The sequence below is a fragment of the Mauremys mutica genome, chromosome 12 (assembly GCF_020497125.1).
Source record: "Mauremys mutica isolate MM-2020 ecotype Southern chromosome 12, ASM2049712v1, whole genome shotgun sequence".
Taxonomy (NCBI): domain Eukaryota; kingdom Metazoa; phylum Chordata; order Testudines; family Geoemydidae; genus Mauremys; species Mauremys mutica.
The window spans coordinates 8,878,226-8,903,147 of record NC_059083.1 but is presented as its reverse complement, the minus strand read 5'-3'; the positions used below and the strand labels follow the sequence as shown (position 1 = coordinate 8,903,147).

The window sequence follows — 24,922 nt, the reverse complement described above, 5'->3', positions numbered from 1 at the left end:
GTGTCCTCTTTTCTTCCCCCATGCTGTCCCCCTTCCACACCAGGGTCCCCCATCCCCCACCCCCCACCCCCACACACATCAGCAGTTCTGTGTTCCCCTCATTCCTCCCTCCTCCCCATTCCAAGTCCCCCATTCTCCCCTCATAACAGGGATGCTGTGTGCACCCACATGCCCCCTTCCTCCCACTTCCCTCCATGCCAGGGGCTCGAAACATAGGCCCATTCACTTGTGTTAGTACGAATCAAGAGTAGATGCTAACTGCATTTGTCTGTAGTTACCTCCATCCTGTTAGATGTAACCAAATTTAAGCTTGTAGTTGCTAAATCTTTTTCATGTCTCTTTACATTATGTATGTGTCCTGTGCTCAGTCAACCTGAAGATCAAAGATGTGTGTATACTGCATGAACCTAATAATGTTACCTGTATGGTCTTCAATTACCTGTCCCTGTTGCAATGGCTGGCAGCAATTACATTATGTAAATCAATGTAACAGGATTATTTGTGCATGTAAGGAAAAAGCAAGGGTCCTTGGTTTAACAATGAAGAGAGCAATAAATACTGGACCTTGGGGATGGCCCTGCTATCTCTGATCTGCTGAGGCTACGTCTATGCTGCCAATAGAGTAACAAAACTTTTGTCGTTCAGAGGTGCTAAATCCTCCCCCTTTCTTCCCCCCCGCCCCCGTGCCCCAAAGACAAAAGTTTTGACGTGGCAAGCGTCAGTGTGAACTGCGCGCTCCTGCCAGCAAGGTGAATGCTGCTCGTTGGGGGTGGGAGTACAGCGGCTACACTGCCCGATTTTCGCTAAAAGCTGTGTAGTGTAGACAAAGCCTCAGCTCTGGCACAGGGGGAGCTTAAACTATTGGACTGAGATCCCCAGTGGGATGCTCTGAAAGATTCCTGAAAGGCCTCTAAGAGATTGACAGAGGGTTAGCTGACGTTATACCTCTGCCAACAACTGGACTCATATATTCTGATGCAAAAGTAATGTATCTTATCTGCTTTAACTTTTACCAACTCTCTTTTCCTTTTTTAATAATAAATCTTTAGTTAGTTTACTAAGGATTGGCTACCAGCATTGTATTTTTGGTAAGAACTTGGGCATCCTGTTACCTGGGGAAAAACCCAATGTACGTGATTTTTGGTTTTAATAACCTTTTCTCATAAAGTCCAGTTTGCCTGGGTGGTAAACAGGGGAGTGGAGAGCCTAAATGGACTGTCTGTGGCTTCATGATAACTAGTATAGTATTTTGGGGGCACATATTTGTTACTGGCTGGTGAAATCTTATGATAGAATAGGGTGACCAGATGGCAAGGGTGAAAAATCGGGACAGGAAGTGGGAGGTCATTGGTGTGTATAGAAGACGAAGCCCTGAATATTGGGACTGTCCCTATAAAATTGGGACATCTGGTCACCCTATGATAGACTATACCACCAGTCTGGGGTACTTGCCCTGTAGTTTGGCAGTCTGACCTGAGATTGGCCCTCTTAGCTGTGTCCCAGTGTGACAGTGGCACTCTACAGTTATTGTGTTACAAAGAGACAGACAGAAATGCCACCCAGCTGAATGTAAGGCCTTGCAAACTTAGCCAATTACAATTAACATGTTCCATATGCCCTATGTAACAGCATAGTTGGGATATTAATATTTATTTAGCAACTGCAATGTTAGTAGAATAAATATAGAGGCTGACAACGTAATAATCTAAAATTTTCTCACATATATCAGTAAGCTCATGTACCTATAGAAGTTACACTCCAAAGATATCTATTTTGTAAAACAATTTGTATAGTTACATTTCAAATACACCCAGCCATTTTCAAGGGAATCCTTTAAGAAAAGAGTGTCCATCCTTTGTTAAAATTTAATTCATGATTTCTTGTTTCCTCGTTATTTTAGAAATACTGATGCATATTCATTGCTCACCCCGAATCTCCTCTCATACGTACCACAGGTTCCCTCCTGTCTGTTCTAAGTCACAACTTCCCAAACTTCGACTGATCCACAAATACCGAATCTTATAGCTTCTCTCTGCGCTCAGGAAACGTGAACACCTCATCCCTAGCCTTGGAAATGCCCCTGGCATCCTGTCCATTTCAGAGCCTAGGAGAAGATATCCCTTTGTGCCTTCATCATTCCCCCTGGACCAGGCTTCCCACGTTTCATCCTTTTCAGCAGTCCCCTTTCCTGTATTCCTCAGATACGGGACTTTATTCTTGTCTGCACAGACACTAGTAGTCGCTCTCTACACTTAGCCCATCGAGTGGCACAGACTTCACAACCCTCTGCACTGAATTGGCTCCCCAACTATTTTCAGATCTCATCATTCCTCCTTGGACTGTGAGAATCCCACACCTCTCCTAAAAGAACAATGAAGTCCTGCCAGATCCCTTCTGCCCAGTCATTCCTCTCAAGACACCACATTTACTGGCTTTTACAATATATACTATAGTAGGGCAAGTCAAATGGTAACTGCAATACTTCATTTGCATCCTTCAAACAGGTTTATGAAATATATGATTTATTTTATTGCGGTCACACCCAAAGGTTCCAGTCTGGAGAAGTAACCTATACTCTTACTAAGGCCAGATCTACACTAGGAAATTGACAGGTGTTAGTCTGTATCCACAAAAAGAACAGGAGTACTTGTGACACCTTAGAGACTAACAAATTTATTTCAGCATGAGCTTTCGTGGGCTACAGCCTACTTCATCGGATGCATAGACTGGAACATACAGCAAGAAGATATTTATACATATAGAGAACATGAAAAGGTGGAAGTAGCCATACCAACGGTAAGAGGCCAATTAGGAAATTGCTCTTACACTAGGAAATTGGGTCAGTATAACTGTCACTCAGGGGTGGGGAAACTCCACACCCCAAGTGATGCAGTTACACCAACCTAACCCCTGGTACAGACAGTGCTGTGTTGCTGGCAGGGCTTTCTCCACTGACATAGCTACTGCCTCTTGGGGAGGTGGAGCACGTACACTGATGGGAGAAGCCCTCCCGTCAGCATAGGCAGCATCTGCACTGAAGCGCTACAGTGGCTTTGCGGCAGTTGCACCACTGCAGCGTTTTAAGCATAGACCTGCCCTAAGAGACTGTATCATAATCTTCTCATGCCAGGGACGCTCTCACTGAGTACAGGACACAATGGAAGAGAGCCTGAGGGTAACAGTAATAAGATCAGACATTACAGAGATTAGCTGTGTGCACAGTTTGATGGTGAATTTAATTGTGTAATTATGTTAGGATACCTGGAGCCTTGGGTAAGAATCTTTGTTATTTTAAATCTAAACAAACAAACAAACAAATAAAATTTGAAATTTGTTTCCTCCTTTGGTAAAGTTAAATAATTTACCCCAAACTATCATTCAACTTAGGCATCATTGGTTGCCTGATTTTTTTGTGGGTATCACAGCAGAGATAGGGCTTGAGGAATTTGAAAGAAAAGAGGGTAATCAAAATATAACAGCCTGGTCCTTGTATTTGTATGTAGAGCCTGTCACTGACTATGACATTGTCTGAGACAATTTGTATTTACACTGAAGTAAAGTGCCCCACAGGGCATTAAAGAAATTCAGCATCCAGCTCCAGGAGTGGTAAAGGACTCAGGTTAGCTAAGTCCTGCCAGATGCATGTTGCATAGAACACAGACCTGTCCTTTGTTGCTAGAAAACCAGTGTCTAAACTACCTGACTGTGCTTCGAGTTACCTATGTGGGGTAACTATTGTGTGATCCCTGTTGCACCTTTAATATAGCTGGTGGATTGCTGGTGATGCCAGGGGTTCGGCTGATCACCAGTTTGGAGGTTAGAAGGGATATTTGCAATATGACAGAATTGGCAAACTGCTGTGTGGGTTTTTTCCACCTTCCAGTCAGCATCAAGGTGGTCTGGGTTTAGATTATAATTGTTGCAACTTTGGCAGGTTCCCATGTGGTTGGTAGATTAGAAAGGGCTTGTTTACAGGTTTCTGTAACCCAGTGGGCTGCCTGGGCCATGGTCCTAGCACAGTATTAATTGGTGAGGGGGGTTGCCTGCGCTTTGAGCTCGGGGAGCAGTTCCCTGTGCTAACTCTGACTGAGCTAGAGCCCTAAAAACAGAATGTAGCTGCAGCAACGTGACAGGCAGGAGGGGTGTTAGCCACTCTAAGTGCCTGTGGTCTCGGCTGGGTTCATACTGATGTACTTGGGGTGATGAGTCCGTCCTGCTGCTCGAGCTAGACACACTTTTTTTTTTTAAATATCCTCTAGTTTTAGCACACTAGCTCAGTCAGAACTAGTGCAGGGTTTGTCTCCCCAAGCAGGGTATCACACCTCCAGCTCAAACTGTAGACGTACCCTGTGTCTCATGCAGCTTGTGGCTCACCTCATCTTGTCTCTAGCATGGAGGAAGGGGTGGGACTCTGGCTTACAGTAAGGGTGAGGGTGCAGAGGGGGCATGACTGTCACATTTACCCTCTGGTCTGAGGTAGACCACGGCCATTCGTGCCAACTGAGCTCCGCACTGGGACAACCTTTCTGGGTAGTTACCCTAGTTAGGTAATAATTTAAGTCACAGCCTCCACATTTAACCATATAATGGTGTCTATGTCTCATTGTCTTTATATCCACATTAACTTCTAATTGTACTTTCTCAAGTGGCTGAATTTTTAAATGCAGTTTAAAAATAAAGCAGCCAGTCTGAGCTTCATACATGTGGAGCAATGACAGGGGAAGAGATGCCTCCTAACCTGATCACCAAATAGCCCCCTTCTTCCTCAGCAATACTCACAATTTCCTACTGTGTCACACACCATACAGCTGTTTCAGGATGCCTTCCCACAGACCAGTGCTATTGTCGGCATCCCCTTGGAGACCTCCCCTCCCCAAATTGGATTGTATCTGTATCCCAACCCATCAGCTCCCCTTGTGACCCAACATAGAGAGCCTGTCAAGCTATCAGGACAGGTAAGGCAAAGGCAGCCCTGCATTAAGGTGTAGGTACCTCTCCAATATTATGGTAGAAAAACATTACTCAAGTGAGAATTGTGTGACAGTTGAATGTGTCAGTTTCTTCATGTAAGAGGCATGTCCTGTGAATCCTTTGCTGAAAGCCCTCTGTCATAGTAACGCTATGTTTGAAACACTGCGTCATCATAACTTCTAAAATCCTCTGTGGGAACAACTCCTATACTGGTAACAGAGTGTCTTCTGAACTTGTGTGCCAAAAAGCATTGCATTATCAGTATCAGACTCCAGGGTTCTCTTTGTCTTTAACACCAACTATTTGAAGAAAACATTAAGCTCGGAAGTAGATATTTATAATTGTTATTGTATTAATTCAATTGCCATATGGAAAGTAATATGCAAGGCAAAAACACAAAACAAAAAGTTCAGAAAGTCAGATTTGTTGCAAAAGAGCTCTGAAAGAAGGTAATACACCCCCTTAATTTTATTTTTTTGATAGTTGGAAGTGGTATTAATGTGTGTTTATCACAGAAATGTAGGGATGGAAGGGACCTCAACAAACCATCTAGTCTATCAGCTGTGCTGAGACAGGATTTGGTATATCAGGTCCTAGCCCAACCTTGACAGGTGTTTGGAAGCACCACACGCCAGAACTTTCAGAACAGACAAACTGCATCCAGACCTGACATTAGTGTGTGGCAAGCTGGTGCTCTGTAGAGTCACACCCTAGTTACAGGGGCCTGTAAAGTTTCCAAGTAGACAAGCCCGTACATACGACACTCCTGTTACTACAAACCAGAATGGCATTAGCCTTTTTTTGCAGCAGTATCACACTGTTGACTCATGTTCAGTGTGTGATCCACTATAACCGCCAAATCCTTTTCTGCAATACTAGTGCCTAGCCAGCTATTTGCCATTTTGGAGGTATGCATTTGATTTTTCTTTCCTAAGTGTAGTACTTTGCACGTGTCTTTACTGAATTTTAGCTTGTTGATTGCAGACCAATTCTCCATTTATCAAGGTCATTTTGAATTCTAATCCTGTCCTTTAAAATGCTTGCACTACTCCTAGCTAGAAACTGTCATTCACAAATTTTACTAGTGTAGTCTCCACTCCGTCATCTAAGTCATTAATGAAAATATTGACTAATATTGGACCCAGGAAAGCCACCTGTGGAACTCCACTTGATATGATCTCTCAGTTTGACAGTGAAGCATTGTTAACTACTCTCCGAGTATGGTCTTTGAACCAGTTGTACACTCATCTTATAGTAAATTCATTGAAACCACATGTCCCTTGTTTGCTTATGCGACTGTCATGTAGGACTGTGTCAAAAGCCTTGCTAAAATCCAGATACATCATGTCTACTGCTTCCCTCCAGCCCCTAGGCCAGTTACCTTGTCAAAGAAGGAAGTTAGATTTGTCTTGTATGATTTGTGCTTGACATATCTATGTTGCTACTAATTATCACCTTATTTTCCTCTAGGTCTGAACAAATTCATTGATAATTCGTTCCAGTATCTTTCCAGGTATTGACTGGTCTATAATTTCCTGGGTCTTCCCTTTTCCTCTTTTTGAAGATGAGTACTGTGTTTTGCTTTCTCCAGTCCCCTGGGTCCTCACCCATCCTCCATGAGTTCTCAAAACCAATTAATGGTTCTGATATTGCTTTGGTTATTTCCTTAAATACTCTATTGTGAATTTAATCAGGCCCTGCTGTCTTGAATGCATCTAGCTTATCTAAACATTCTTTAACCTGTTCTTTCCATATTCTGGCCCAAGATCCTTCCCCCTTGTTAACAGTGTGTTACGTATCTGCTCAAAGTTAATGTTTTTAGTGAAGACTGAAGCAAAAAGGGCATGAAACACCTCAACTTTCTGTGTCAGCCTTTATTTGCTTTCTTTTCCTGTTAAGTAATGGACCTACATTTGCCAAATTAACAGGTAAAATTCAAATATCAATTTTAATTTGTGTTTTATTCATTGTCACTTTGAAATCATTTCTTAATACTAAAAGCTTAATACTCCTATTAAAAGGCGAACTGCCACAGTCTTATTGGGTTATCACTCTACCGTACTACCGTGAAAAGAGATTAACATCTACACTATTTTATCAGTTCTAAAAGATCATCATAAAGATTTTAAAGTTTCAAATAATACCAATTTTCTGGCAAATCCTTTAAAAATTGCTCTGTAATTTTTATGCTTGCATTTTGCATCCTTTGAAGTCAAGGATTCTTAGCCTCACTGGGGCATAAACAGGTTTCAGGGGGCCGTGACCACACTCCCTGTCTTTTTGGATACATGGATGGGTGCCCTAAAACTTGTAGTAACATGGAATCACAGTATGGAAAGCTTGAGAACCTCTGCCGTAAGTTAAACATTTAGCTCAGTTCCTTATTTCTTCATTATTCTGATATGCATTTTCCCTCTCTCCTCTCATCCTTGCTACTATGTTCCTCTTTGAGAGTCTCCTTTAAGTTACAACTTGTGAAAATTCATTTGGTCGGAGACATGTCTACTCCTCTTCTGCACTCAGAGATAGAAGGGAAGGTGGGAACGTGTTCTCATTTCTGAATCCTGTGTAAAATCCCTTGGTTGCCTGTAATTTTTTCTGGTAGCCAAACTTCCCTTTTTCTCCAGCCACAGTTCCTAACCTCCTCAAATAAACATTGGGCCTTTAACCAGAGGCTACTAAATCCTTTTCTTCACTCTGCTCCTATTAGTGACGCAGGCTCCATGACACAGTTACCTAAATATCTCCTCACCTCTTTTCTTCTAATCCTGTCTAATGAGACAATGAAATCCTTCCTGTTCTCGGAGCCTCCCAGGTTCCTTCTGCTCTGTTCACTTTTCCCAAGACTTGACCAATGCCCTGCTCCTTACCCCTCTGACTTATCCCACTATAGTAAATTGTAGATTCACTAGTTTACTTCAATCCTCCAAATATGTATGAAAGATAGCATACAATAATGTATTGTATTGCACTTGTAATTGTGTATCTATATAGGCTGCCAGTGGCTACTCTTGCAGTGTTGTGGCTGTTTTATTACTGACATAATGCACATTATAATAATGCTTTAAAGAAATTCCATATCCAGTTCTGACAATTGTAGGGGATTTCACATTCTCAGAAGTCCCACTCTGTGAACATAACATATAGAGCTGCTCCTTGGTTCTAAAGACCTTCTTTCTGAGCTATCTGTGCTACAATTCAAATAATAAAAAAGTACATTAGGACTGCATTTTTGTAATAAAAAAGAGAGATCATACTAGTACAAAACTAAGAAATTAAAGACTTACTGAGGTGCCGAGGTGGATGCAATGGGCTGGAAAAGGCTCCCAAAATGTTTAAATCAGCATAAACTATTTCACTTGCCATGATAAGCGCAGAGGAGGGAGAGCACGTACAGAAGAGGACGGAGTCTAAGAGCAGCCTCATTTATATATGAGCTAATGTATCCAAACTCAGGAAGTGTCTGTCATCTCTCTGAAGCTTTTGTACTTCCTTTCCCCTTGGTCATTTGAGAAGTCCATGCACCCAGGCTAATCAATTAATGCCTATGTGCTAGCAAGCAGGCTGAGTTGTGCTTGAAAACACTCAGGACAGGAGAGCTGTTCTGCAGTAGGGTATTTAGGATTTCAGAAGCACAATTATTTTTCAGTAGTACAAGTAAGCTGAGCCCTGATGCATTTAGCATGGCAGCTCTGAAAAGTCACATGGCAAGAAAGTCTTGTTAAAGCATAAAAGAGGGAAATAGTCAATTGGCGTTTCCCCTCGCCTGTCAGTGGAGCAGCCATCTTCCATGTACGCCCTTCACTCTAGTTCTCTCTCTGTTGTTGGGCACTCAACTCTTGTGGAGTGAAAAACGCTTTTGCATGTGGTGGCTGAACTGCCTTCCCCAGGGAAAAGAGGCTCTGCTGGATCAGGACCTGAACACAGGAGTTGTGGTGCAACCTCAGCTCTCACTGAAGTCAATGGGAGGCAAGGGCACTGTAGCAAGGTCAAGACTCACCACTGCGGTGTCTCCTGCTGGTCGTCCTGGGAATTAACTCTTTCCCAGCCTCTGGAATTCCTCCCGATGGCCAGTGTCTCTCCTGCCTCAGGCCCTCATGGTGCCCTTTACCTTGGAGGCCTGCCCAAGCAGGACCCCCTCGCTCTGGGTCTCCCCTCCCAGGGGAACCCCCAACCCTCTATACCCACCTTGCCTCAGTGGCTACTGCCAGTCATCACTCAGCCCCCTTTCACTGGGGCAGACACAGTCTGTAATGGCCACTCATCACTGGCAAGGGGATCGGACCAGCTTCTCTGCCTATTCCTGGGCTGCACCTCCCAGCCCCAGTACCTGCGTATGCCTTTATCAGGGCCTCAGCCTGGGGAGCTACCAGGCTGGAGCTCCCCAGCTCAGCTCAGCTCGCCCTAGGTACCTTGCTCCCAGACACCTAGCACTTCCCACTCCCGAGTCAGAGTGAAACTCTGACCCAGTTCCTCCCTTAGGCCTTCTTATACTTCCAGCCCGGCCCTGATTGGCTGCCTCAAGCCTGCTCCTGATTGGCTTCCTACAGCAGTCCTTCCCCAGGGCTGTTTTTAACCCCTTCCATGTCAGAGCAGGGTGAAGGCCCTGCTACAGGCACTCAGCACCACACAGGATAGGACTCCATGTCTGAGGACTGATAATACCAGAATCAGTTCAATAGACTGCAGTACTGCCAGCCCCAAATGTTCAAAAATCATGAGTCAGGCTCACCAAAAATCATTAGATTGGCTTTAAAATCATGAGATTACATAAAAAAATAATAGAGTTGATGTTCTTTATTTGCCTTCTGCTTTTTGAGCCCTTAGGGTGCAGTGGGGTCACATTTTGAAGCTTTCTCCACAGCCATGAGGGCTAGAAACTTTCTTTTTTTTTAGGCATGAAGCCTCAAATCATCACATCTCCACTTGACTCCAGGAGCTGGGGCTTTAAGGAAAACAATAATTATGAGACTCCTGACAAAATCATGGGAGTTGGCAGCACTGAGACTGGCTCAATAGAATTTGTGCCCACAGTAAAACTGTTCGGTTTGCATTTGCACAGTGTCATGTCAAGTGGGAAAGAGTTGGAGGGCACTGGTCATATGCTAGTACCCTGCATCTCCTACAATACTCACTGCCACTCTCAATTCGTTAACTAGCAGGTTGACAATACAACTATAAAGTCTCAACTGTACAGCAAGCCCAGCATCTTATGTACAACAAGGAAATAACATAGCATGGAAGAGATGGGAATTGAACCACTTTAAATTCACTCAGAAATTTTATACTTTACCTATATATCTATACAGATATATAGATATGTGTGTGTGTCACACACAGAGAGAGAAATTCTGGTGGATTTCCTGCCAGTAAACGGATTAAGAGGAAGAGAAAGTTTAAAAAGTCCTGATCCATTCTTACAAAGACCAAAAACCATCTCTATTCCTCATTGGGAAGCAGTGTTGTCCACTGGCTCTGCTACTAGACTTGCACTCAGGAGATCTGAGTTCTGTTCTGTTTCTGGTTCTACTACTAGCCTGCTGGGTGACCTTGGCAAGTCACATTAATCTCCCTGTGCATCAGTTTCCCCAACCCTACAATGAGGATAATGATACTGGACCAGATTTTCAGAGATATTTTGGGGCTTTTGAAAATCTGGCTAATTGACGACATGCTTTGAGATGCATAGATAAAAAGTGCTTTATTATAGGTGACACAGCTAGAGAAACCTATACTTAATGTTGCTTCACACTTTCCATTATAAGACCCTGTTTTCAGTTGCTTATAACTTTGCCAGATTTAACTGTTCATGCTGAAATTTCCTGCTGTGTGTCTGCCTCAGGCTGATTTTTTTTTTAAGTTTCAGCAAAAGTATTCAGCCATTTCGGAGTGAGATTAGGGAAAACCATATTGTTCTACCCATGTTAATGACCTGGTTATGAGAATTTTCTGCAGAAGCTCTAGCACCTCCAGGCTTTGGCGCAGGGACTTCAGTATGACATTGCGGAGTGGGAGAAATCACCCTGCTATCAGGGAAAGGCTTTAGCAGTTCCAGTGAAAAGCCACTCAAATTTGGCCAAGTTATGAGCCTTTAACAAATTGTACTTTGCACAATTTCAGTAGAGACTTGTTAGAGCTCCACTGCTAAACCCCCAAATCACTGAGCATGCTCCATTCCAGCACAGCCCCTATACGTGACAGGATTTCACATGTGCCATCCCAGAAAGCAACCGAGCAGGAAGGGATTAAAGACTGCCATTCTCTCAGCATGTGCTGAGTCCATTGGCTATGTCAGCCACCATCACCAAGACTGGTTTGATGAGAATGATGAGAACATTCAGGGCTTGCTAGACCAGAAAAGAAAAGCTCATCACATATGGCAAAATGACATATTACACCAGCAGAAGAAAGAGTCATACAAGCAACTCAAAGCTGAAGCCCAAAGGAAAATCCATGACATCAAAAATAAGTGATGGTGAGCAAAGACCAAGGAGATTGAGTTTTATGCTGATAAACATGACATCAGAAGCTTTTTTCAGGCAAAAAGGGCCATTTATGGTCGATGCTCCCATGGTCCCATACTACTCTGAGCCCAAGATGGATCGACATATTTTTTAAGAAAGCAAAGCCATCAAAGCCAGATGGAAGGAGCATTTTGAGTTACTCCTGAACTGTGGGTCAACTGTCTCTGATGCCACTATCAAATCTATACCTCAATAAAGTGAAAGAGAATCTCTTGCTGACCCCTCTGTCCTTGAAGAAGTAACATGAACCATTATGCATACCAAGAACAACAAGGCAGCAGGACCAGTTGACATACCAGCTGAAGCCTACATGATTGGAGGTGAAGAACTGGTAAGGAAGCTCCACAAACTTTTTCTTCATATCTGGTATAATGAGAAGATTCCAGAAGACTTGAGAAATGCCAACACTGTTACAATCTTTAAGAAAGGAGATCAGTCAGAGTGTGGAAATTGAGGTATTGCATTGTTATCTACAGCAGGGAAAATTCTTGCCCGTATCCTCTTAAACCGATTACTTCCCCTTGCTGAGGAAATATTGCTGGAATTTCAGTGAGGTCTTAGACCATTCCACAGGACAACAGACATGATCTTTGTTGTCTGCCAAATGGAGGAAAAGTCTCGGGAGCAAAATCAGGATCTGTACATGGCCTTCATCAATTTGACAAAGGCCTTTGACTCGGTCAACCACGAAGCTCTGTCGAAGGTGCTGGCCCGATTTGGCTGTGCTCCAAAATTTATTAAGATCCTAAGGTTTTTTCATGATCAGATGACTGCCACAGTTCTCTGTATGGTCTTGAGATGGACCCTTTCCATCATCAAAACTGGGGTCAAGCAAGGATGCGTTATTGCCCCAACCCTGTTCGCCATCTATTTAGCAGTCATTTTGGTCCTCATTAAAGACCTCCTTCCCAGTGGAGTTGACATTCAATACAGAATGGATGTGCGACATTTTAATCTTCGATGTCTCTGCTCAAAGTCTAAAATCCTCAGGCATCCATTAGTGATCTTCAGTATGTTGATGGCTGTGCCATGCTTTGCACACTGAGAATGACCTTCAGTCCACACTGGATTTTTTACACAAGCTTACAGAAACCTAGGACTCTCACTCAATATTGAGAAGACTAAAGTGCTTTTTCAGCCTGCTTCAGACCTTGCACGTGACCCACTACAAATCACTATAAAGGAACAGACTTTGGAGACAGTTGAGCACTTTTGCTACCTTGGTAGCCAACTCTCTCAAAATGCAAAAATTGACAGTGAGATCCAGCACAGGATCCAGTGTGCAAGTACTTCCTTTGGGAAATTGCTCCAATTTGTTTTCATGGTCTGTTACCTATGGCAAGACACCAAGATCCAGGTCTATAAGACAACTGTTATTCCAACACTCCTTTATGGATGCGAAACCTGGGTGACCTATTGACAGCACCTCAAGAGTCTGGAGAGGTACCACCAATAATGCTTCCGGAAGATCCTTCGCATCAAGTGGGAAGATCGCTGCACTAATGCCAGCATCCTCACTGAAGCCAATATCATCAGCATGGAAGCAATGACCCTCATGCACCAACTCTGCTGGGCTGGACTTTGTGTGCGGATGCCAGACTCAGGGGCGGCTCTAGGCACCAGCAAAACAAGCTGGTGCCCAGGGCGGCAAAATCTAGGGGGCGTCCCCTGCGGCCGGAGGGGGCGGCAGGCTGGGCCGGCGAACCTGCCGCAGTCATGCCTGCGGAAGGTCCACCGGAGCCCCGGGACGACTGGAGCTGCCGCAGGCATGACTGCGGAGGGGGCGCTCGTCCCACGGCTCGGCTGGACCTCCCGCAGGCATGACTGCGGCAGCTCAAGCGGAGCCGCCGGACCCGCGAACCGGCCGCAGCCGCGGGAGGTCCAGCCGAGCCACGCGGGACCAGCGGTCCCTCTGCAGTCATGCCCGCGGGAGGTCCGCGGCTCCGGGGCGCCTCCCGCGCATGACTGCTTGGGGCGGCCAAAAACGTAGAGCCGCCCCTGGCCAGACTCTCACCTCCCAAAAGAAGTCCTCTATTCTCAGTTCACCCATGGTCAGAGATCCCATGGTGGTCAGAGGAAACACTACAAAGACACGCTTATGACTTAGTTATCTACCCTTACACTGAAATACTTTAATGGAATGCAACATCATCATGCAATTTGCCCTGCTTCCCTGGTAAGCAAATATTACCTCAAACTCTGGCTTGAAGTTTCTTTTCTTTAATGCAATTTTTTTGTCTGCTCCACTATCGTAGTGGAAATTATCTACTACAGAAGCTTCAACAGTGACAGGAGCCTGCCTAAGCAATGGTTTACCTTGTGCTTCTTTCCTGTGTGATCTCAGGTGTCAGACCGTGCTCTGCATTTCAGACTTGTGAAGGGCCTCTTCCCCTGCACCTTCTTTATAATCACTGAAGGGGACCAAAATCCTACCACAGGGGAATTGACATTTTCTTAGAGAACATATACAAAAATAGACTGTGATACCGACATGCAAATATTCACAATTTCCCAGTGAAACAGATTCTCATGAGAGTGCTGTCCACATCCAAATATTGTACAGACTCGTGCTGTGTACTCTACACAGTTCTGCCAGCATACTTCAACCACCACCACCACTAATCCCCAGCTAGTCCAAACTTGAACTTTTCTATACAAGTTTCTTACTTGTACAGTAACTGGAGTTTGAGAGTTCTCTATATGTATATTCTACTCTTGGTGTGCATGCACCCTGGTGCTTGAGATTGGGGTGTTTTGGCCAGCATTGTTTGTTTGGGCCACATGTGTGCCCTGGTTGCCCTCCTGCTCCTGTATCAAAGCTATAAAGGGCAGTGTGGATCCAACTGCCACTCAGTTCCTTCACCACCACAGCATCCACGTACGTATCAGGACTCTAAAGTAAGAGGGAAGGAGGACAAGACATGGAATACACATATGGACAATCCATCTTGACAAACTCCAACTACTCTCCAAGTAAGTAACTTCTCTCTTCAAGTACTTGCCCATATATATATTCCACTCTTGGAAACTCACAGAGATGTAAAATAAGAACTTGGGTGCTCAGACTGTCTAAAAAGAGATTGCAATACAGGTCTCTACAGGAAGCATCTGCTCTGGATGCTTCCACCAAGAAGTAGTGTTTGGAAAAGGTGTGTATGGCAACCCAAGTTTCTGCTTTGTGGATGTCTAGAATGGGAATGCTTCTCAAGGAAGCAGCTGAGGCTGCTTATGCCCTAGTGAAAGGGGTTCCAATATTATCTGGAGGATGTAATCTAGCTGACTTGTAACAGAGTATAATGCACCCCAAAATTGATTTTGACAGTCTTTGGGCAGAAACTGGTTGGCCTTCATCCTCTCAGCCAGGGTCGGCTCCAGGCCCCAGTACACCAAGTGCGTGCTTGGGGCAGCATGCCGTGGGGGGTGATCTGCCGGTCGCCGGGAGGGCGGCAGGCGGCTCCGGTGGACCTCCTGCAGGCGTGCCTGCAGAGAATCCGCTGGTCCCGCGGCTTCGGTGGAGCATCCACAGGCGTGCCGAGCAAGACAGGTGTTTACACAAAATCAGACACAAGTAATGATCCCTGGTACAACCCAGGAAAAGACAAATGATGGACCATTAGTGGTAAGACACAGAAGCCCCAGCTACCAAGTTGAGAGGGAATTTCACCCCCACTCCCCACCTGCTGAATAATTGTGAATTACCATAGTCTGGGAGAAAGAAAAAACAAAGAGCCCGCAAACCCAGTTAAAAGAAGGGGGTTGAAGTGAAAGGTATCCAGAAACTGAGGGACAGCCTCTAAGCTGTCCGTGAAACACCGGATCCCCTCTATGACAAGGGCACACTGGGAAATTGTTCAGAGGCAACAGGTAACTCAACGGTTCCCAAACTAGGGGGTTGGTTGGGACTCCAAGGGGAGGTCACACCATGAATGAAGGGGGTCCCACTGTTTTGCTTTTCACAACATGACCTTGCATGTACGTTGCATGCAAGGTCAGCTATGCAGAGGCCACCATTTTGTCAAGGCACCCTTCATGGTGTCTGAGGTTGCAGAAAGCCATAAGGCTGAAAATGGGGTCACGCAGGGAAAATGTTTGGGAATTGCTGAGGTAACATATCAGAAAAGGGAATTTATCTGATATAGAAGTGCAAAGCCTGAAGTTGCATCTCTATGTTTATTTTCTGTGTAACTTGGGTTTGCTTTTCCTTACTATTTCATTTACTGAATCTGATTTTTCTCTGGTGTCCAAACTTTGTGGCGGGTGTGTGCCAAAGGATACAGGGCAGATGGTTACAGATGCTCATTGGATTGGATGTCATGTGACACACTATCCCGTTTTGCCCTGTATTTTCTCCTCCACATCAAGGACATGGTCCACACAAGATGTCCCTTCCTTCCTTTGCTCTCCTGCACCGAGGCACACTTCCTCATTGCCTGTATCAGGCCTGTAAACCAGCACTGTGTGTGTCCTGGTGGAAATCCTTTCCCTTATCCTCATGTGTTGTGCAGTGCACAGTATGCCCCACTAACACAATTTGCATTATCTACACTGGCACCCAAATGGTTTAGTAGGCAGAGCCATCGTGTCTTCAGTCAGCCAAATGCACATTCCACCACAGTCCTGCAACTGCTCAGTATTTAGTTAAACCTTGTGCCAGGTGCTCTGAAACCAGGGTCAGGCTTCATGAGCCAGGGTAGTAGAGGATAGGTTGGATGTAATAAAATAACAGTGGGTACAGACACCGCATTGAATGATATACACACTATTATGAAGGAATAAATATGAAAGTGCCAGATCTCTGAAATATCCTGGCATCATGCACCCTGCCGGTGAATCCCACACTTGCGTTCACAAACCTTTCTCTGTGGTCAGCCAAGGCCTGCATAATGAGTGATAAATATTGAAAACCAGAAAGGACACTAATGTGCATATGTGCCACTGATGACTCTAGCACAGTTTGGGAAGCTCATTCGCTGAAAGCCAGCTATTATTTTGGGGACATTAGCAATTTTCACCACCCATGGGTAAACCACAGCAATAATTGCCTTGCAAACCTCCCTCATCACTACACCAACAGTTGAGTACACCAAACTAGTTAGCCACCAATCCACAGCAGTCGGGGCAAGCCAGCTTCCAGCAACCCGCTTTGGCACTGGTATGGCCTCCCTCATCTGCATAGCCTGGTGCTGGAGGGTCAGGGAAAATTCCTCACACAGCTCCAGAGTGTCCTTCCTCATGAGAACAGTTTTCAAGTACATAAAAGTGGAGTTACAAGGAAGAGGGAGAAAAATTGTTGTTCTTAACCTCTAAGGATAGGACAAGAAGCAATGAGCTTAAACTGCAGCAAGGGAGGTTTAGATTGGACATTAGGAAAAACTTCCTAACTGTTAGGATGGTTAAGCCCTGGAATAAATTGCCTAGGGAGGTTGTGGAATCTCCATCATTGGATATTTTTAAGGGTAGGACAGACAAACACCTGTCAGGGATGGTCTAGATGGTGCTTGGTCCTGCCATGAGTGCAGGTGACTGGACCAGATGACCTCTCACGGTCCCTTCCAGTCCTATGATTCTATGAAATATCATGACCTTTAATATTTCCTCACCATCACCAGTATGGATAGAGGATTATGTTCTCACCAACACAGAGACATTCACATACTTGGGCAGCACCATCAGCCTGAATAGTGGAAGCCAAGACATCAAGAACAAAATCAGGTTTCATGAGTGCTAATAACTGGAACAGGTCATCATCCTGAGCTGGATCTATACCTTGCTATTGGTTGGCATGGAGTCTAGAACATGCCAGCTACGAAGTGCTTTACTTTACTGAGTTTGTGGGCTGAGAACACTCCAGCAGAAGGGCCCAGAAAGGACAGACAAGTTCTCCCACAATACACTGCCAAACAATTCATACAACACTGCAGTTTTGTGCAGTGCTAAGCAGAATGGGATATGCTTCTAGAAGTCCTAGTACCTCACCCACGTTAGTGTAGCACCAGAGTGGCTGTGGCTACACAAGTATGACTCAACTGTGGCCTAGCACTATGGACTCTCGTACCTGGGTTTAGCTAATTTGGGTTTCCAGAATTAACTTGGGTCTGCAGTGCACATATACCCTCCGTGTGGCAAACGTGCTCAGTTAAAGTCAAGAAAAGCAAAAGTTAAGGCTCCAAAAGCCTAGAGAAATAGGAATAGGAGAGGGTAAAGTATTTTGTAACTTGAAAAACTCTTAGAAGAGGTTCCCACACTATTTTACTGCACCTTCTCTCCAGAGAGTCATGTCCCATGCATGAACACCTCTAAGGAAACAGTTTTCCCACAGAGGCTTAGGGCCTGATAGCCCATCCCAGCTGGGGCATCCTGATGCTCCCCAGTACACAAGCATCCCCAGCCAGGCACATGCTTTGACCAGGCAGCCCCAGCAGGACTCAGGCAGCCAGTCTGAGCCTCTCTCCTCATGCTCATGCCCTGGGACCCTCCAGAACCACTCACAGACCTCAGGCTCCTGGCACGATCCCAGCAAACATGCAAGAGCCTGTGTGGGAAGGGAGGAACTACTTCCCAAGGGGGTGCCTATACTTCAGCCTCTGGAGAGGTGAGCAAGATAGACCAGATCCTCCTCTCCTGCTCAGGGAGAGGGCTTGCCCCTGTCGAAGAAAAACTAAGTTTTTCTGCTCTGAGGATCTCAGAGCAGACCTGCTGGCCCCCGTGTCCACAAGACAAGTAACAGATTTTCCAGCAATATTACAATCAACAAATGGGCCTTCTTGATTAATAGGAATTAAAGGATTCATGATGCAGTTACGTTCCCTCAGGCTGTCCTAGTAAGGGGTTCCTTGTGGGGAAAAAACAGGCGCTTCAGGATTTGGGAACTGAGTAGGATTTTGAGCTAATCGATTTGGACACTCATTCCTCCAGTGTCCCTCCTGACCACAAAAGTGGCATGCAGTGCTCCCAGTCGGGGCAGGATTCTGGGCAGGATATGAGGAACTCCTTCCCATACCTCTCCCACGACCTCGTCCCCGTCCTCTTCTCATTCCCCCACGACCCCTGTTCTGATAAGTTTGTAACTGCAAAGCCATAAGTTTCGTTTCACTATTGTCTTTCTTCTGTTCTATGCAAGCTGTACAATGATTGGCAACTGTCACCAATTCTGAAAGGGGTTTAGTTTGCCAGCCAATACAAATAGTTCTTAATGGTTGCTGAACTTTTGGCAAGAGTCCCTGAACAAAAGCAGCTCCTACCGCTTCCCTGGCATTATCAGCCGGATCAGTAATTCCCGAATGCTGTTCAAAGACCTTTGTTAGTCGATCAAGATAATCAGCAGGGGATTCACCCTTGTTCTGTTTACAATTCGCAATTTTAGTCCAATCTGTTTTCTTAGGACAAACTTCTGAAATAGAGGTCAAGAGACGATTCCTAGCCTCTGTCAAATCATCCCCAATACCAGGGTCGGCATCAGGCCAAGCTGCCTGTCTGTTAAGCCGTTGCTGAACTTCAGCTGGCAGTACAGCTCGTAAAAGTTGATTAATATCTGCCCAAGATGGATTATAGCACTGAATCACTGTCTGGACCTCTTCTCTAAACTTTACTGGCTCCTCCCTGATTTTAGGAAATTCTTTTACCAAGTTTCTAAGATCGCCAGGTGTCCAAGGGGCATGTACCTTAACTAACCCCCCTACAGCTCCAGCTCCAGGCAAGTCTCTTAAAGGAGCCTGGAGTGCCTGTGTCGTGCTTCTAAGAAAGTAGCCGGCATTATTATCAGCAGAGGCAGGGTTAACCGGACTACTGGTGTCAGTCAGTAGGGAAGAAGATAATTCTTCCGAAGAAGGAGAATGAACAACTTGTGCAGTTGATACTCGCGGCGGCGATACAACCACTGCCTGCATATTCCGAGAAGGGGGGGCCGTGGGAGGAACCGGCTGCGGCTGTGGAATGCTGCTAAAAAAATCCACTATGTCTTCAGCAGTCTCCTCCTCACTTTCAGGCTTAACTAATTGGGGATAAAGAGAAGCAGAGGGCTGCACTGGAGCAGGAAGACATTTGGATGTCTTACATTGAAGTTTTAAATCCTGTACTTCAGTTTTTAATTTGTCCTGGGAGTCCTTCAGACTCCGCACCCGAGACTCATGGAGTCTCTTTGTTGCTTCCTCCCACCAAGACAGAAACTGCTCGCACTGCGCAGCAGAGGCGTGTGATTTAAGGGTTTCTCTGAGGTATGTAAGTTTATCTAACTCAAAGGTAACTTCTAATGGGCATTGTTTAAATGAATTTTCACGCGTGTACAGATTCCAATCATTTAAATACCTGCAGGTTTTAGGACCATAATGTACGTACATGTAATATGCTGGGGTACCCTTAGGGGGTAAGGTGGAAAGTTTAGACTGTCCCCCCCCATTTTTCAGTCACACCAACTGAGGGGGTCCCTGTCCGCGCTAACGGATCAGAATCTAAGAATCCCTCCCTACAGGGTACTCACATACAGGAGAGACTCACAAGAAAGACTACGACCCTCGTACACCTCCTTTCAGCAAAGAGCGTCGGCTAGTCTCTGGGAGATAAAGCCGCGTACTCTAATTGCTTCCAGGGAGACGATCAGATTGTCAGTAGCCCACACAGAAGGGAAAGGGGAGGGAAGATGGGTTCACACACTCCTAGACCCAGGCAGCCTCCTCGCCGGACTATGCCAAGCTGAGTCAGCCCACCGTGGGTCGGATCTCCTAAAGATCCACTAGTTACCGGGCTTGCGTTAGAGCAGTCCTGATCATTAGCTTCCGCTTCACAGGGTACTCTGGGCGTCTTCCGATAACGATCACTCACACTGGTGTACACACACACACACACCAAGGCCTCTTTTCCTCTTTTTAACCCTTTTTTAACCTTTTATCTCTTTTAAAAAAAAAATTATTTTTTTTTAACCAAGATGCATCGTTACCTGGTCCGGACCAATACCATGAGGCGGTATGACAACCCCTCTTGAGGCGGTAAAAACCCCTCAGCACCGGTGCATTCTAATGCATTTACCTATGCATTACCTTATGCATTACCTTATGCATTTACCTGTTGGCCAACTCAGCAGTTCCCAGTACTGCTATAAAATAACCTTATTGGGGCCTCACCCCAATACCACTCTGCATTTGATCCTGCTGCACAATCAATAAGTTCAGATGGCGTGAGCCCAGCAGAAACAGACGTCCCCCACAGACAGTCCTCCTCCGACACCCCAATAGAGATTTCAAAAGGTCTCTTACCTCTATTGTGGCGCCATGGGGTTCGAAGGGGAACGATCCGTAGCAGCTGTCTGTGTGTCCGTGGGCGTTGCCATCCCGGACGAGCCCCCAAATTGTCGAAGAAAAACTAAGTTCTCGCTTTTTGTTTGGGTGCAGCAAAATTAAATACTTTATTTCTCTAGTGAACACAAGAGGGAGAGAGTGTCAGGAACTGGGTTGCCCCTTGTCCCGGACGGATCTCTCTCAATTAGTAAACAATCATAGCAATTTTTATACCTTTGTTAAAGACAGTGGCTAGCAAACCTGGAGACAGTAAAAGTAAACATTTGCATTTGTTTATACATAAGCCTATTCGCTATCTTATTTGTCTGCAATACTAGAACAGAAAACAAAACTGCAATTCACAAGGTCGTAATAACTCTTCACACAATTCTCTCTGTACCACATTAAGATCCCTTCAAACCTTCATTAATTAATTCTTGGCCTCCACACCCCCTTTCTCATAGACTTTAAGGCCAGAAGGGACCCTCCTGATCATCTAGTCTGACCTCCTGCACATTGCAGGCTACAGCACCTCACCCAACCACTCCTGTAGTGGGTCCATAAATACTGGCTGAGGTGCAGAATTCCACAATTCTTGATTTAAAGACTTCTAGTTAAAGAGACTCCATCATTTACTCCACTTCAAACCAACAAGTGTCCTATACTCCATACTTCAGAAAACGGTGACCCCCGCACAGTGTTGCTGTAAATATAACCCACTTCCTGACCCCAAAATATGGCAATGAGTTAGACCCTGAACATTTTAGCAAGACCCAACAGCCAGACAACAGAGAATTCTTTCCCATGGATAACTCAGAACTCTTCCTATCTAGTGTCCCATCACCAGCTATTGGAGGTATTTTCTAACTGCAGTAATGGATAGACTATTTGCCAGCATAGGCAACCTCATCATACCACCCACTCCATAAACTTATCAAGCTCAGACTTAAGACAAGGTAGGTTTTTTGCCCCCACTACTTCCCTTAGAAGGCTGTTCCAGAACTTCACTCCTCTGATGGTTAGAAACTTTCATCTAATTTCAAGCCTAGATTTGTTGACAGCCAGTTGATATCCATTTGTTCTTGTACTACCACTGGCCCTTCACTTAAATAGCACCACTCTCTCCCTGGAGCTTATCCCTCTGGCATATTTATAGAGAGCAATTATACCTCCCCTCAGCCTTCATTTTGTTAGGCTAACCAAGCCGATATCCTCAAGTCTCTTCTTGTAGGAGTTTCTCCATTCCTCTGATCATCCCAGCATCCCTTCTCTGCACCTCTTCCAGTTTGAAATCATCTTTGTGAAACATGGGAGACCAGAACTGCACCCAGTACTCCAGATAAAGTCTCATCAATGGCTCGTACAATGTTAACACTTCCCAAGTTCCCTATCTCTACTGGAAATGCCTTGCCTGACACATCCTAGGATTGAAGTGGCCTTTTTCACAGCTGCATCACATTGGCAGCTCAGTCATCCTGTGATCCATCAATGCTCCCAGGTTTTTCTCCTCTTCTGTCACTTCCAACTGATAAATCCCCTGCTTATTCTTGTTGCTAGTCCCTAAGCGCATGACCTTGCACTATTAAATTTCATCCTATTTCTATTACTCCAGTTTTCAAGGTCACCCAACTCATTATGATATTCCATTCCTCCTCTGTATTGGCAATACCGCCCAACTTTGTGTCGTTTGCAAATTTTATTAGCACACTCCCACTCTGTGTGCCAAGGTCATTAATGAAAATGTTAAACAAAATTGGTACCAAGACTGATCCTTGAGGAACTCCACTAGTACCCTCCCTCCAGCCTGACAATTAGGATGACTAGACGTCCCAATAAAATTGGGACTCTCCTGATATTTAGGCGTTTGTCCCGCATCCCGACCAATGTATGGTTGGAACGCAATTTGTCCCAATATTTTGCACTCCTGTTTTTTGGGTTTTTTTCTCTCACTGGCGGGACTCCCCACCAGTGTGTCCTGATATTTTCTTCCGGTCATCCTACTGACAATTCACTCTTCAGTATGACCCAGGGTAGTCTCCCCTTTATCCAGTTCCTTACTCTCCTTCTGCTTTTCATATTAATCCCCAGCTTCTCCAATTTAACTAATGGATTTCCCATATGAAATTGTATCAAATGCTTTACCAAACTCCAGGCAGATTAGATCACCTTCATTTTCTTTGTTTAAAACAGTGGTTATCTTCTCAAAGACAGATCAGGTTGGTCTGGCTGTCTAGCAAATCTACCTTTTGTAAAACCATGTTGTATTTTATCCCAGTTGCCATTTACCTCTATCTTTAATTACTCTCCCAAAATTTGTTCTAAGACCTCGCATACAGTTGAGGTCAAACTAATGGGCCTTTAGTTTCCTGGATTGTTTCTGCCCCCTCTCTTAAATATAGGTACTATATTTGTTCCTCCTTCCTCCTCCTTCCAGCCTGGCAGCAGCAACAAGAGGTAGAGTAGGAGACTCAGCATTGTTAACCAGTCAGGTCCTCACACTTGCCTTGTAACCCAGGAGAGCACACCTTACAGTTTGAAAACCAAAGCTTTAAAATGAACAGCATCACAACAGCATATAGCTGGAAGCAACTGTGCATTTTTAAACAAAACCTTAAGCTCTTTGGAAACATTCTGAGAGACTGTGCAGAGCAGCTAGCAGCAAGTGCTCTGGATGCTTAGCAGAGGCAGGCAGCAAAGAAATGTGCAATGTTAGTGGTTACCAAGTGGTAACACAGGTATGCATGGCCACACAGGCTTTTGCTAGTAGTAAATAAACAAGTCTATTCCATGAACTAATCAGTGTTAAGATGTCTTTATAAAAAGGCAGCTGAGCTGAGGAGCTTGAGGTACTGCACATTGAAATGTACAGTTGTATTGTTGACACCCTGCATTTCCTTTTGTTGAAAAGAAGTAAACTGGAGAAAGTTTTGCAGAGCTACATTTAAATGAATGGGTTTAATGCCCACTCAAATGAAAGTTACTAGATGAGAGACTGGATTTAGAGGGACAATATCAAGATGTTTAACCACATTAAGCCTATCTTGAGGTGGTGTAGTCAGTTAAGAAATGCCTATAGAGTCTAAATCTCTTTACAGTAAGTTCTCAGTATACAATGCCCATTAAAGTAGTCGTATTACTGCATGGATATTGGCATGAATGGCAGCTGAAGAAAAAAATATTCTAATTACAGCGATGCAGTTACCATATTGTTCTTTGTATCTTGATCTAAAGTGATGTGTAATGTTGCTGTATATTAAACATTTTATCCCAGAGACAATTGCTGTGAATGACTCTATGCATTAGAGCACGGGTCGGCAACCTCTGGCACACGGCTCTCCAGGGTAAGCACCCTGGCGGGCCAGGCCAGTTTGTTTATCTGCTATGTCCGGAGGGTTTGGCCAATCGTGGCTCCCACTGGCCGCAGTTCACTGTCCCAGGCCAATGGGAGTGGCGAGAAGCCGCGGCCAGCACATCCCTCTGCCCACGTCGCTTCCCGCATCCCCCATTGGCCTGGGACGGCGAACCACAGTCAGTGGGAACCACAATCGGCTGAACCTGCCAATGCGGCAGGTAAACAAAATGGCCTGGCCCACCAGGGTGCTTACCCTGGCAAGCCGCGTGCCAGAGGTTGCCAACCCCTGCATTAGAGCATCTAATCCTGCAGTCCTTATTTCAATATGGCCAATTTTCAAAAGTCAGTTTACGCAACTTAAACCACAGACTAGATTGTGCATACAAAATCCTGACATGTTTAATAGGTAGGCTATAAGGTCACTTTGAATATTTTGCTTCAGTATATTTTTCCATTAACAAAATCTTTGCTTTAATGAAAAAAATCCCCACAAACCCAAGAAGTTGGGTAGATGTGATGGGTTTGGGCCTTTTGATCTGATGTGCTAGGGTGCCACTGAGTCAGCCTATTCTGCCAGCCTGGGTCCCCCTTACCTGGCCTGGCTGTGTTAGCCTCACTAGCCTCTTCCAGCCAAGCACACAGGCAGGCAGGGACGGCTCTATGTTTTTTGTCGCCCCAAGCATAGCAGTCAGGCGACCTTCAGTGGCACGCCTGCGGGTGGTTCGCTGGTCACACGGATTTGGCGGCATTTCTGCAGGAGGTCTGCTGGTCCCACGCCTTTGGCATACCTGCTGCCAAATTGCCAC

At 45.1% G+C, this 24,922-nt stretch overlaps 1 protein-coding gene across 3 annotated transcripts in view; it reads right to left on the bottom strand.

The window, feature by feature from the left end:
• The window catches only part of LOC123345618 (killer cell lectin-like receptor subfamily F member 1), a 32,762-nt gene that overhangs the window by 6,297 nt on the left and 1,543 nt on the right, over window positions 1–24,922 (bottom strand). Inside the window, exons 1-2 of one of the 3 annotated variants that reach the window (XM_044982608.1) lie at window positions 20,744–20,798; window positions 13,812–13,924 (exon numbers count right to left, since the gene is read on the bottom strand). The gene's annotated coding sequence lies outside the window, so the exon portion shown is untranslated. Of the gene's footprint in view, window positions 1–13,811; window positions 13,925–14,162; window positions 14,289–20,743; window positions 20,799–24,922 lie in introns of those variants that run through there. The other 2 variants (XM_044982606.1, XM_044982607.1) reach the window with 2 other exon arrangements.